The 16,159-nt window shown below is 32.4% G+C and overlaps 1 protein-coding gene and 1 pseudogene across 1 annotated transcript in view; both read left to right on the forward strand.

Moving 5' to 3' along the window:
- Positions 1-16,159, forward strand: part of CSMD1 (CUB and Sushi multiple domains 1) — a 2,413,561-nt gene that overhangs the window by 1,528,287 nt on the left and 869,115 nt on the right. The window lies entirely within an intron of this gene.
- Positions 2,189-5,655, forward strand: LOC141515012 (small ribosomal subunit protein eS12-like; annotated as a pseudogene).

A 16,159-nucleotide genomic window follows, 5' to 3' on the forward strand; every position in this document is an offset into this window, starting at 1 on the left:
TAAGTCTCACATATCTCTAAATCTAACTCTCTTTCAATCATCTTGTTGCCAGAGTATGGTGTTTGAAGTATATGTAAGAAATAGATTCTGTCCTGCTAGATCTGATAGTTTAGTAGGAGGATAAAATAGAAACTGCACTGCAGAATAAATTAAGATAGAGTAGTAGACAGATACAAAACAAAATGTTGGGTAAAGTCAGCTGGTAAACATCTTTATTGAATAGCAGGAGATCAAGGCAAAGCATCCTAGAAAATGACACTATAGAGCAGAACTTTCAAGGATAGATGGGAGGTCATTCAGTGAAGAAAGGGAAGTTGAGTTTTTAACAGGGGGCTTTAGAAATGAAAAAAGTAAGAGATACATGGTTAAAACTCATTAGCCAAAGCATTTCAAATGTACATGTCAGGTAAAATGTAGAGATTACATGGGTACTCATTTAAATAGAAGCTAAATACAGTGAAAAAGAAGTTAGAATTGTATTTGCCAGTCTATGATATGGTATTCTAAAAGATATATAGAAACTAATGATAACTTTATGGTAAAATGGATAGTGCTCTGGTCAGGAAGCTCTGAATTCAAGGTACTTGGTCCTAGAAAAACCTCTTAAACTCTCTCAATTTCCTCAACCATAAATGTGGATCACCTTAACTCACAGGGTTTTTATGAACATTAAATGAGAAGTAATTTGAAAAGTACTTAACACATTGCCTGATACATGATAAATACTTAATAAATCATTTTTTCCTGACCCTTTCTCTGTTGGAAAATATTTTGAATATTTATTTTCTTAATATTTGTAATTAAAATATACTTAAAATCCTATCTCAAATACTACCCTCCAATGAGAACGATATTATTCCAAAAATGAGAAGAGATTTCTCCTCTCTTTAAATGCTGAATTTTTTATTTATATCTTTCTTATGAATTTGATTATCCAGGCTTAAATATCCACTTCAACTACAGTTTTCCTCATGAAGATAATTCTATTTATTCCTATGGAAGAAGTGATCTCTCCTTTTTTTTAAACTTTTGAGTTCTTTGCTTCTACCTTTCTAATGAACTTGACTATTATATTGCATTCTATAATATGTCATAGAGGGTGAGGGTAGAACTATGTAATATTTAGCAGGCACTAAAATTGAGAAAGACCTGAAATGTTTACATTATAAAAGAATGAGAGAAAGTGCAATTAAGAAATTCCTGCTCAAATATGTGTTAGGAACACAGTACAAATTGGGCAGGGTCAAGAATTTGGCAGACAAGCTGAGAAGTTAGCATGTAAAGACTTGAGACACTTCACTATTTTCTGAATTTATTATATTTGTCAGTCTCATAAGTAACCTTGCAAGAGTTAAGTTTGATCACATTCAGTTAGTGAAATCCCCAATCCATTACCTAACCATATGTAGAATTCTTGTTCAGGTGTACAAAGTCATGGCAGAATAAGATTTTTTTGCATACAAGTACGTCATCTCAACTTAAAGTTTCTTAAGGATTATAAGTCATTTATCTGTTTTTAATCTCAAACATCACCTACACTCATACTTTTGCCATAGTAAGAGTTTGGTAAATTTTGTTTAAATTGGAATGAAATATAGAGAGTATTCTAGTGTATATGTTTTTCTTATGTGAAGATACTTTTGCAATAAAATAGCATGATATAGGCTTTATATTATCATTAAGATATTATAATCAAAGGAAAAATATAATATATGAAGAGTCATTGCATTCTGAATGGGAAAAATTATTTTTTCTATGAGAGGAGAAATAAAAGATAATATATTCTGGTTCAGAATATACCATGGGAATTAAATAATTGTGATGAAAAATCTATAAATGATCAACCACTTAGTAGAAGATTTGATAGCATATGTTACAATCAGATATTATTCAGTATGTTAGTTTGTTCTGTGATAATTTAGGAGGAACTGCTTTGATAAAAAGTTCACAAAAATATTTGTACGGTATTTAATTACTAGATTTAACTCTGTATTCCAAAACTGAAGATTCAAGAGATTCTTTTATACTTTTTGATGTTAATAACATATGATAAAACATTCATGCAAATCAGTCTTTCCAACTCTCATTCCCTTTCTCCCTTTCCTTTCAAAATTTTGCCAGCCAGTTGTTTAAAATAAAAAACAACTTCCTCACAGAAAATTAAAAGAATTAAAGTCAGAACTTTTTATACATTAAAGAATAATTAAAAATTTATTTTTTGCACGAGTCTCTGAAAAATCACATTAAGAAACTATATGAAACAGAACTGTAATTTGTCATAAAAGAGAGTGAAAATTATTAATTAGCTCTTTCCCTGTTGCCACTGAGTCGAGTGGCATGCAGAGGTTCCTGGGTGTTTTCAAGATTTAACTTCACCCATGAACCGCTGCCATGGCTGAGGAAGGCATTGCTACTGGAGGTGTGATGGACGTTAACACTGCTCTACAAAAAGTGCTGAAGATCTTCTCATCCACAGTGGCCTAGCTAGAGGAATTAGTGAAATTGCCAAAACCTTGGACAAAAGTCAAGCCCATCTTTGTGTTTTTGCTTCCAACTGTGATGAATCTATGTATGAAAGTTGGTTGAGGCCCTGTGTGCTAAGCACCAAATCAATTTAATCAAGGCTGATGGCAACAAGAAGCTGGGTGAATGGGTAGGCCTCTGTAAAACTGACAGGGAAAGCCCCATAAAGTGGTTGGCTGCAGTTGCATTGTTGTTAATGGCAAGGAATCTCAGGCCAAAGATGTCATTGAAGAATATTTTGAATGCAAGAAATGAGTATATAAAAACCTTAGTCTGATTGGGAAAAAAAATTATTAATTAAAGAGAAGGTTTGCACTTTGGAGATGTTGAAAATAGGATTTCTTAACTATGTGTTTTAACAATTTCTTCTGCAGGTCAAACAAGAAAAAACTTAACTATTATTTTACAGAATAATTGTGAATAAAGCAAGCTCAAAGAAGAGACTATAAAGTGCTTTACTTACTATAACAACTTATATGAATATCATATTTATAATATAAAAATGAATATGATAAACTAGAAAATATCCACATAGTAACAAAAATGTAAATGAATGTTACTGAATTCTATGGATTTTACCAATAAAGATGAAGAAAATTGTACCTTTCAAGATAAGCTTGATTATAATAATTCTCTAAAATCATGTCAACTTTTCATGATACAGTGACAGAATTGAAATATTGAAATATATATTGAAATATATAAATTATATATTTTTTGTTTGTTATTGCAAGGCAATGGAGTTAACTAACTTGCCCAAGTTCACACAGCTAGGTAATAAGTATCTGAGGTCACATTTGAACTCAGATCCTACTGACTTCAGGGCCAGTCTTTATCCCCTGAGCCACCTAGCTGCCCTGGTCAATTATATTTTAAAAGGCTATATTCAAACATGTTTTCATCATAATCCAATGTCACTGAAGTAAAGCAATGAAAATGCAAGGATTAGAGAGACAAAATAACAAATAAAATGGGAAGAAAGCATTGAAGAGAAAAATGTTAGCTAGCCTCACTCTATATATTTGCTCCCAAATTAATGCATTTTATTTCATTGATGAGATCCTTTATAGAGAGATTCTTTTTTTTTTCTCTGTAATTCTTTGTTTGTAATGTATTCAGGTCTACTCATACTCAACAAGTACCTCTCCCTTGCCCTTTGGTAGATCTATTTTTACAAACATTAATGAGCTAATAGATGAACATTGATATCCCCAAAGACAACAACATAAATATGACATTGAGGATTTATGTCAACTCCTACAGGAAAGAGGTTTCAATTGGCTCTAAGTTGAATGTAGATAATAGTGTGATGTTACTGCTAAAAAAATTAAGTGTTCTTGGTATTTATGATTATTATTGCTATTGTTGTTGCTAATGTTAATAATAATGGTATATGGCATTTGAAAGTTTTTTCAAATTGTTACATCTATCATTGGGATCCTCTTTTGGTGAGGTAGGCACTATACTACATAAAGAAAATAAGGCTCAGAGAAGTTAAGGTACTTTTCCAGGTTTACACAGCTTCTAAGCACCAAAAGCAGAATTTAAATCTTGTCTTCTTGACTTGTCTTCAAGTCAAGTACTCTATCACTATGTTATGTCCCTTGTACAAAGGCTTTTATAGAAAAAGGGAGAGTAACTAGGTAGTTCACTGGATAGAGCACTGGCCCTAGAGGAAGAAAGATCTGAGTTCAAATATGACCTCAGACACTTAATAATTACATAGCTGTGTGATGCTGCATTGCCTTGTTTAAACAAAAGAGAGATAATGATGCCATCTTAAATAGCATTGATTTGACCACACTTAGGCTATGGATATTTTGTGGATACTATATATTAAAAGGAATATTAGCAAATTTGAACAAGACTAATGAAGGATAAGGTGACAAAATTTAATGTCATATTATTTGAAGGATGGGTGAAGTAATTAGAAAAAAAGCCTAATAATCACATGTATCTATTAAGTTACCAGTGCTAGAATATTAATCCAAATTAACTCAAGGAAAAAACCCTGGAAAATAATTGAAGACATCTTTTTTTGGATACTTCTTGGTATGATATTTAGTTCCCTGATAAATAATGATTATACTATGCCTATTTCTGCCTAGAAAGACATTAGAAATTGACTTTTTTCCTTTAGAAAATCCAAGTCACTATTTTTTGATCCTTTCTCATTCTTCTAGTGAGGTACCATTCCTCCTTTCTTGCTATCCAATGAAACTCTGTCTTATTTACCATTGATAGTTTTCAAGTGTCCATGAATGAAGAAAAAATAACATTTCAAAGATATACTAAAACTTTATTAAATTAAAAGTTATTTAAGGATATTCTTTAAAATATTTGTTTGATTCAAGATTTCAAGTAAAATATGAGAGGTAACATGAATAAAGCAATAAAGAGCTACCTATGAGACTAGAAGACCTGAATTCAAATCCTACCTCAGGCATATCATGGCACCATGAACCTGGTTAAGTCATTTAAACTCTCAGGGCCCCAAATAAATTTCTAAGGCTGTGTGTTACAGAATAATTTCTGACTTATATTAGTAGAAAGGGAACCCTTACTGAGAATAGTCTATATCACTGAAAATATTTCTGGACAAAAAGAACAAAAAAAAATTTTTTTAAATTTCAGTGTACCATGAAGAAGAAAAAGTGGCACTGGAGTTTAATACTCCAGAGACAGAAGGTTAATTATTGATCTGGAATAAAATAAAAGCTCTAACATCTATCTGCCTAATGTCTTAAATGCAGGAGTGAGAAGGAAAAGAAATATCAACAATCTGTCTAACTCTGCCAGTATAATTTTATTATATTTCCCCCACCAAAATATTCCTTTGAGGTCTCATGGTATTGTGTAGGTGAACCTGTGTTTTCAATGAATATTGATCTCTTTGAAGTTTTTGACACTGTTGATTACTCCTCTATTCTCCTTCATTTTTTTTTTGCAAGGCAATGGGGTTAAGTGGCTTGCCCAAGGCCACACAGCTAGGTAATTATTAAGTGTCTGAGGGCGCATTTGAATTCAGGTCCTCCTGACTCCAGGGTCTGTGCTCTATCCACTGGGCCACCTAGCCACCCCTATTCCCCTTCATTTTTAATACTCTTTTCTCCCTAGGTTTTTATAACACTATTCTCTTGAATAGCCTTCTACCCCTTAGACCACTCTTTCTAATTTCCTTTGCTAGATCTTTATCAAGGTCCCATCCACCAACTATGGATGTCCCAAAGGACTCTGTCCTGATTTTTTTCTCTCCCTCTATTCTAATTCACTTGGCTCTCATGGATTCAATTATCTTCATATTTATGATTTTTATATCTACTTATCCAGCACTATCCTCTCAATTAATCTTTAATAGTAAATCTCCAACTATCTATTAGACATCTTAAACTGAAAATCCCATCGGTATCCAAAATCTAATATTTCCAAACCTGAACTCTTTAGCTTTCCCCAAAACTCTCCTTTTCCTGAATTCCCTGTAATACTATCCTCCAAGTCCTCCAAGTTTATAATGTAGGTATCAACCTTGATTTTCAATTCTTTCTCACTACCCCATATCCAAAATAATGCCAATGTCTAGTAAATTTTATCTTTGTAGCATATCTTGAATACATTCTCTTCAATCCCCTGACAATGTCATCACCCTGGTACAAACCTTCCTTACCTCATGTCTAGACTGTTGAAATAGTCTGATGTTTTGACTCACTGCAATAATTCTTTCCTTATTCCAACCCATCCTCTAATCAAATGTCAAAGTGAATTTCCTAAACTAGAAGTGTGACCATGTCACTTCTCCCCTCAACTCAATAAAATCCAATGAATATTACCTAAAGCAGGGATAGGAAACTTTTTTTCTGCCAAAGGCCATTTGGATATTTATAACTTCATTCACAGATGATACTAAATTATCAACTTAAAAATTAATCCGCTATATTTGTTCAAATATTTAATTAATTCATCCCTAAAAAGCTCCTAGATTTATTGAATTAAGCCTGTAGTTGCCTTGGCAGGACCAAACCAGTCTTACCAGAATGTTATCACCCTTGATTTAACAGATCAAATATAAAATCCTTTACTTGATTTTAAAACCCTTCATATCCTTCCCAATCCAACTTTTCAGTCTTATACCTCATGCCTTCCATATAGCTGCAATTGAGAGAAACTGGTCTTGCTATTTCTTGAACAAGACACACAATCTCAAAATTAGGCATCATCACTACTATTCTCCATGCCCAAAATGATCTCCCTTCTTATTTCTACCTCAATGGTGTTTGCAGTTTCCTTGAAGTCTCAACTAAAATCATTGCACATATAAGAAGATTTTTTCCCTTGATATTTCCTTAATTCTTGTGTTTTCTCACTTTTGGTTACTTTTAATTTATCTAGTATATAATTTATTTGCACATACTAGTTTACATGTTGTCTGCCTTATTAGACTACAATCACTTTGAGAACAAGTTCTGTTGTTTGACTTTCTTTGTACCCCCAGTGCTTACCATGGTGTCTATCACATGAGACATATAAAAATTTTTACTGAATATAAAAGAACTGAAATCCTAACAACTCCTCCTAAACCAGAAAGATTTTGAATATTAGCTAGCAATATGCTGTGTTCACAGTTAATGTTTTTATTAACATAAGGATGGCAATGCTAAGATGAATGAACACCTGAACTCTGACCTTCAGTTTCTGAATTTGAAAAACAAAAATGATGATAATAACACCTACTTTCCAGAATTATTTGAAGGATAATATAAATATATAATCCTTATTGTACTTTGCACATTAACTTTGTAATCCTTAAAGTGCTATTTAATCACAAGTTTATAGTTACTATTATTATTGTTAAATTTGATGAAAAGAATTATACTTAATGATGCATTCTCATTCCATCTAGTTGTGGCATGATGTATTGAGGGTGATGGTGGGCATAGAGGAGAATTCCTAGAAAAACGATTTCAGAAATCTGAGTCCTAGTCCTGACTTTATCACTGCCATGATGGGCATTTTAGGCAAGTACTTTCCTCTCTGGACTTCAGTGTCTTCATCTGGAAAATAGTTTTGATTATGTATATAATCTCTAGCATTCTTTCAAGTTCTGGCATTATATATTTTCATAATAAATTTCTACTCTCAATATTCATTATTTTTCCCCTTGGAATTTATATTAAGAACTAACATTATTACCTGATAATAGTGAATTAAAGGAGAAATGCATAAATGAATTAAAAATAAAAGGACTTAAATTATAAATTATAGCTACAAATGAACCATAATTAATGAAATAATTAAAACTTCATTGATATAAAAATGTAACTACTTTTATTCTAGGTAACTATTTTAAAAATTTGAAGTAGAACTTTTCTAATAGAGGAAAAGTAATGCCCCTGTGCCCTATTTTAATGATTATTTATAATTAACATTTGGTAATATACTTGGTACAATCAATCAGGGTTAATACATACAGTGTGAATTACAGGACTAGTTAAGAAAATGTACCTTTCTATCATTATGGGTTAATAGAACTAGGGAAAACTCTCAATCTTTGATTTTCTTTTTGATCAAACAGTGCTTATATAACATAATATGACTACAAAGTAAGTTCAGTTTTTGTAAAGGAGCTGACAAAATTACACATGGCTTTGAAAGCAAGGTGGAACCCAAATAATAATGAAAACCTGGGCAATCACTTTGCCCTCACCCTAATAATCATTATTCTGTTGTCTTTTATAAAATTACTTAGGCCCCAGACTTGCAAAGTTAATCTGTCAATAGTTTTTACTGAGCATTTCTTAGCTTCCAAACTATGCTAGAAATAGAAGAGTTAAAAACGTGAATTCTTTTAAAAAATCTATTTATTTATTTTGAATTTTACAGTTTTCCCCCAATCTTGCTTCCTTCCACCCCCGCCACAGAAGGCAGTCTGTTACTCTTTACATTGTTTCCATGGTATACATTGATCTAAGTTGAATATGATGAGAGAGAAATATAATATAATATCCTTAAAGGAAAAAAATAAAGTATAAGAGATAGCAAAATTATATAATAAGATAACTTTTTTAAAATTAAAGATAATAGTCTTTGGTCTTTGTCCACAATTCTTTCTCTGGATACAGATGGTATTCTCCCTCACAGATTGCCCACACTGTGCCTGATTGTTGCACTGATGGAATGAGCAAGTCTATTAAGGTTAAACATCACCCCCATGTTGTTGTTAGGGTGTACAGTATTTTTCTGGTTCTGCTCATCTCGCTCAGCATCAGTTCATGCAAATCCCTCCAGGCTTCCCTGAATTCCCATCCCTTCTGGTTTCTAATAGAAGAATAGTGTTCCATGACATACACATACCACAATTTGTTCAGCCATTCCCCAATTGATGGACATTCACTCAATTTCCAATTCTTTGCCACCACAAACAGGGTTGCTATGAATATGTACAAGTGATGCTTTACCCTTTTTCATGATCTCTTCAGGGTATAGACCCAGTAGTAATATTGATGGATCAAAGGGTATACACATTTTTGTTGCCCTTTGAGCATAATTCCAAATTGCTCTCCAGAAAGGTTGGATGAGTTCACAACTCCCAGATTTCCCACATCCCTTCCAACATTGATCATTGTCCTTTCTGGTCATATTGTTCAGTCTGAGAGGTGTGAAATGGTATGTCAGAGATGATTTAATTTACATTTCTCTAATAAGTAGTGATTTTTTTTTTTGCAAGGCAATGGGGTTAAGTGGTTTACCCAAGGCCACTTAGCAAGGTAATTATTAAGTGTCTGAGCCCAGATTTGAACTCAGATACTCCTGACTCCAGGGCCGGTGCTCTATCTACTGTGCCACTTAGCTGCCCCCAATAAGTAGTGATTTAAAGCAATTTTTATATGACTATGGATCACAATGATTTCCTCATCTGTAAATTGCCTTTGCATATCCTTTGACCATTTGTCAAATGGGGAATGGCTTAAAACATGAATTCTTTTAAAAATTATCTATGTGTTTCCCTGATTAGAATATTTCTCAAGATTCATGTCAAAAATTCTAATCCCAGGTTGAAATCAACTGCAATGCAATCTCTAGCTATAACCCACCAAATTACTACTTGCATAAAATTTCTCAAGATAGAAATATATATATGTATATGTATATTCTTTCTTTTCCTTCCTTTTATTATACTTTGTCTACAGACTATAAAAGGGGAAAATGAAATTCATAAATAATATAAATGTATATAAGTAATCAGAGATGCATATAGGAAATCGGTAAAGATCTGACTGCAAGAGTAGAAACTCAAGAGTGAAGAAGAAATGGCAGCAGTGTTAGAAGATAAAGGGGTAGAAACTAGAAACATGAGAGAGTTTTTAAGACAATGATTTTCATGAGATTAAAAGGCCTTTATTAGGGAAGATATGATTAAAAAGAGAAAGACACAAAATGTTTGTATGTTAGAGAAAGCTGATTTTAGTTTTAGAGGGACATTTTCTTTCTTAAAGGAATTTTTGTGAAGAGAATTATAAAGCATATTTCCCTTGTGAAAGTGAAGGGAAAAAAGATATCACAAACTTGGAATCTATTTTACTTATGACCAGCTTGTAGCCTGTTGAACAGAGATGGAGTAATTAAATGCAGTTGGGTTATGGAAACTCTTTGGAGTTAAATGTAGCTACTCCAGAAAGTAATCACTCTATATAGAGAGATTTGCTAGATTTTTGGGAACAGATGAAGGAAAAGGAAGAAGGGCCCTAGGACTATGAGCAAATGATAAATCTACCTTTAAATAACCCAGGAAGTCTCCTAAAAGGAGGTATTAATAAACTGATTTTCCCTGGTGAAAGAAACTTCCATATATTGAGATCCCAACCCAATTGAAATCATAGGTCTCACAAACAAATGGCAATTAGTGTTAAATCTCTCTGTCAGGGATATTTTTTAATAAGATGGAAAGGTGGATTAAATGATCTTTAAGGGCTACATTCAACTGTTTGGTTTTAAAGATAGGCCCTACACTTGACAAATCTATCTAACTCTGTGGCCCAAGCTATAATTTTAGCTTTAATGTCTTGGATCATGAAACTAGTTTCAAAACTTATTGCTCCTCTGTGAGAAATTGCTTGTTTTTTTTCCCACAGAACACATCAAACTGTTGTGATTAAGCAAACTTTCAGTTTCCCCTCTTGGGATTAAATTGTGTTCTTTTTATCTCTGATCTTCTATGGTCAGGGTTTTGTTGTTGCTTTTTTATAAGGAAGATTAATTTAGAATCAGCTTATATATAGTAAAACAAATAAAAAATTATTATGATAATTGAAAGGAACAAGGTGATAAGGAAATAATTGAAAAGAGAGAACTTTTTCTCTTCCCCCATTGGTATATTGGAGTTGGGATTCTACAAGAATATGTATGTTCATGTTCTACAATGCTAACTGAAGCTTTCTTATATTAGAAAAGGGGAAGATATGTTTTAATCAATATGTGCAAACAGAAACAAAAGTTTTGCACAATCTTAATATGAACAATAAGAGGTCTGTAGCTCAAAATACAAGCCAAGAAAGACAGAACTTTGGTTACTAATTTCAGAAAAGGAAACCAAAGTCAGCATTCAGGATAGCTTATCACAGAGCTAAGTGGGTCAGAAGAAGTAAGTAATATAGGGATCAAGAGGTTTGACATAAAACGAGCATTACCACGGCAAGGAGATAAATAAGAAGAATCCCATTCAGCTTAAATATATTGATAGGCATTTATGAGTTTCTAAATTTGTCCTCTATCATCCCTAATTTCCCTTTAGCTAAAGAACCCTTATTGCTTTGTCTGCCATGTTTATTATTTCAATCCTTCCATTTTCATTTTTCTTTCTCTTTTATCCATTACATTTCTGTTCTTTCTAAAAAACAATCCTGACTTCAATGTCTCTTTCTCAATTCACACAGCATTTTCTTTTATAATTTGTAATTGTAATTATGTTTTAGTTAGAGAAAGCCAAGCTTTATGAATCAGTCTTAGAGTTAGAAAAACTTGGAATCAACTGTTGCCTCTAATGCACATTAGCTGTGTAACCAGGGCAAAGTACTCCTGGCAACTCACTAAATCATAAGATAGAAAGGAAATGCCACTTTTACATGCCAAAATTATTCCACCCTGAATAAATCCCAGATACTTCCTTTATTCCTCCACTAAAGGCATAATATTGCATATGTTAAATATACAAGTTGTTTAAGGATATGATTTCTCTCTCATCACATTCAACTTAGATCAATATATATATATTGATCTAAGTTGAATATATATATATATATATATGTCATGGAAACAATGTAAAGACTAACAGATTGCCTTCTATGGGGATGGCGAGAGGGAAGCAAGATTAGGGGGAAATTGTAAAATTCAAAATAAATAAATAAATAACTTTATTTTAAAAAAAATAAAAATAAATATACAAAAGTTGTGCTTTAAGATGGCTAGGTGGCACAGTGGATAGAATGCTGCTCCAGAATCAGTAAGATGTGACTTCTTGAATTCAAATTTGACCTTAGATACTTACTGCCTGTGGGGCCCTAAGAAAGTCACTGAACCTTATTTGCCTCAGTGTCCTCATTAGTAAAATGAGCTGGAGAAGGAAATAGCAAACCACTCCAGAATCTTTGCCAAGAAATCCCCAAAGGATCACAGAGTCAGACGTGACTGAACAATAACAATATTGCCCTTTAAACCCCTCAATTAGTATGCTAAACTTAGGATCTATGAATATTTAAAACTATTTTTGATAACTGTTAGTTTCCTATTTAATTTAATTTTTAATATTTAAAATATTATTCTGAGGAGTCTATAGATTTTACTATGTCATCTATGATACACACAAAAAACTATAAAGTATTGTCTTAGAAGATTGGAAATTTCACGAGAAACCATGAAATATGTCTTTCAGAACAAAGCATAACAAACTTTTTGAAATGTCTGATAATTGAAGAAATACCATCAACGGGCAAGAAAGATAAAAGTGTTATTAAAGGATTGGGTGAGGAGGAATCAGTAAAATTTACTGATTCAGTTGTGAATAGATATTTTAGGGAAGGGGAATAATCTACACTGAATTCTAAGTTTTCTATTCAAGTAACCCTGAAAATAGCTTTAACAGGAATTAAGTATATATAATAGTCTAGGAAAGGAGTCAGTTATGAGTGCAAAATAATTATGATAGATCAGATAAGAATCTAGAGGGAAATTAGACAAATATCATAATTAGATTTGTGAATTCATTAATTTTTCATAATGTGTAGATGATCAAATTTCTTCTACCAAATGCAGGTCAGTGCCTCCTGTGCAGCATAAAAACTTAGGAAATCACCTACAGATCTGACATATTAAGTGGCTAGTTCAGAATCACACAGCTAGCATATATCAAAGTCTTGTCTTCCTGGCTATGAAGCTATCTATCTACTACATCAAACTCTGCCTCTGTCTCTTTGCATGTCTGTCTTTCTCTTCTCCCTTCTTATTGGTAATAAATAATTGGAATCAGGAAAATAGATTAGGACTAGAAATAGTCATTTGGAAACCATCTCCATTAAAGAAAGAATTGAACAATTCTCTGGAGCAAAGTCATGCATGTGCACATATGTGTAGGTGTGAGTATGTGTGTATACATGTTTGTAAATTTTTAATTGTTGAACCTTTAGGCTTGCAACATGATCTTAGAAGAGGTCACACTGATATGATATTAACATTCCTTTGTTAAAAAAAAACCTCAGCTTTGCTACTCTTCCTCTCTTCAGAGTCAAATACATACATCACACCCCTAGTTCTAGAGATTAGAATCTCATATACCAAGACTGAAAGAATGAATCACCCAAATCACCAATCACCCAACTCCCAGGCTCCCTAGGGTTTTGATATTTTGGAAAGCATGGTTCCATATATTTGTTTCTTTTACAGGGGAATAGGTGTCAGAGGATGATATATGATAATTGAGGGCATTAGGCCTTTGCTATTTTTCCCCCTGGCATTTAGAAAGTCATATTGAAATGTGGCCAACCCAGTGAGGCATTAAAGGATAACAGAGGTGGTACAATAAAGAGAAAAGGGATACTAATGACTGCCATCCCACAGAAAACATTAGCTCTGGGACACTAAGGAAAAAAAGGAGGTGCCAGTTTGAAAGTACAATTTGAAAGAAGTGTTAATGAGGTATGAGAGTGAGGCAAATTATTGCCCAGTGAGTACTATCTGGCACAGACTTAGGATGCTATTTCCTTTTTAGTGATCTCTGTACCACATGTTAAAATGGCCTTAAAACAGGTCAGGGAATTTCATTGTATTTGTGTATATATGTATACAAATATATGTCATATGTGTCTATACAATATCAACATTGCCACACACATGTACACATATACTCATACCAAAAAAAAGAAATACATATGTGAACATACACCTATGTACACAACAATGAACTAAGATTTTTAGAACAACATTTGGAACTGAATTCTCAATATTTAAAACTGTTGCTTTGTATTACAGCTTAGGAAGACATCTTTAAATTATGACTTTCTTCCTCTTAAATCATTTTCAAACAATACTTTATCTAGTTATATTTTCATAAAATAATATTTCATGTGTAATTAAGTGTGTGCAATAGAAGAAAAAGGCTCATTGAAGACTTCCAATGAAGATTTATTAAATACCTACTGTATGCAGAACTCTGTTAGATGCTGATGCTGAAAAGTCAGTTTCAGTTCCTAGGAATTTACGGCACTAGAATTCCATGGATTTAGTTATTGAAAAGAACACACATTAAAATGTTTTTTTTTGTCCAAATGGGGCAAGTTTATCCAAGCTTACTGAATTATTGATCCCAAGAGGTCTTTATCCAGCTCCATATTGATTTTCTGCAGAGGCTGTAACAAAATGAAGTAAGGGAGTTAACTCATTTGAGTGTTCTTGTAATTCTGATTGAATGATTCAGACTAAGTTTGCCAGCAGAAATGCCTTGACATTGTAAAGCTGGTACTAGGGCAATCTTAAATTGGAGATATAGTATAGGATAAATATAAAGAAGACTCAAAATGCTGGATTCTAGTCTGACTCTACCAGTTCCTAGAATGGCCTTGGACAAATTAATAAACTCAATTTCTTCAGTTATAAAATTGAGCAAAGTTAAAAGAGAAAGATATCATAAAACCACTTTTTCACATTAAAGAAACTGGGACATTCATTTGGTAAGGATAGTGGGGAAACACATTGGATCATAAGTGACTTATTAGAGATAATAGATTCAGTGGGATGAGGAAGTAGATGACTGAAACAAATATTAAAATAATTAGTGATTCTGGTATTTATCTCTGACACACAACTAGTATGATTAATGGAAGTCACTATACCTTCTTAAACCTTGATTTCCCTATTTGTAAAAATAGCAACAAAAGCAGTAATGTTGACAATGACTACTTCATGGAACTAATGATCTGAGACATGGATCATCAGTATTCAATGGATTTGCAATTGCAATTTGATCTGTCATGCCACAGGTATGAATAATTTAATAATACAGTTCAACTAAATAAACATTTAGATTTAAATATCAGATTATGAGAAGAGCTTTCTGCTAAATTCATAGACTTGTGGGGACCAAATGACATCATAAAATGTGGCAATTTAGTTAGTTTCTGTAGGAACTGAGTGAAAAAAGATACGGAAATCTTTTGAAAAATATATAATAATATATGATCCTAAAATATCATCATCATCGTTGATAGAATTGATGATAGTAAATATTGCCATCATGACAGTAAATTCTCACTCATATACAATACAAAAACATGCTTAGTAAATACAGCTCTTGGTCAATAGAATTTTCTGTTTTGAATTATGCTGAAAGTATTTCTAAACCATATTAGTTCATTAACAAATATAAAATACTGAACATAATTCAAGTTTTGATAATTTGAGATTTTTTAATACATCAGAATCCTCACTTAAAAAGTTTCATTATATAAAACTATAGATAATCACAAGGAATAATATGTATATACAACAATATGCACATACAATATGTATATATGGTGTATACATACATCTTTGTTTCTTATTCACTAAGAGCTCTGATTAAGTGAAGTTTTCCAATATTTATATTGTATAATATGGCCAATTCTGCAATCATGTACAATAGGTGAACTTTTCTTTAGAAAATATAAAGTGCTTTTAATTACTCCAGCAATTTGAACTATGTATCGTTAGTGCAATATTAATTTATTATATGTTACTTCAATAAATCTGTCATGCCATAGATATAAATAATTTAATAATACAGTTCAGCTGAATAAACATTTATTAAGTACTTAGAGAGACCAAAATAAACACGTAAATAAATATATGTATACATACAAATGTATGAGTATATAGGCATACATATACTTACATGTGTGCATTTATGTGTGTATAGCTTGGCTCTACCATCAAGGACTTAAGGCAGATTGTACTTTACTCATTAATCATCACGTGTGACTCATTGAACCTTCCTTTAAACTTACAAGAAAACCTTGCTTCTGTGCTGCTAGAGTCTTTTCTTTGAGTTTCCCCCCCAACCAACATTTTGTGGATAGCTATGTAATACTGGTGCATTCCTTGCTTTTTCTAAATGACT

This window comes from Macrotis lagotis, chromosome 1 (genome assembly GCF_037893015.1).
Source record: "Macrotis lagotis isolate mMagLag1 chromosome 1, bilby.v1.9.chrom.fasta, whole genome shotgun sequence".
NCBI lineage: Eukaryota > Metazoa > Chordata > Mammalia > Peramelemorphia > Peramelidae > Macrotis > Macrotis lagotis.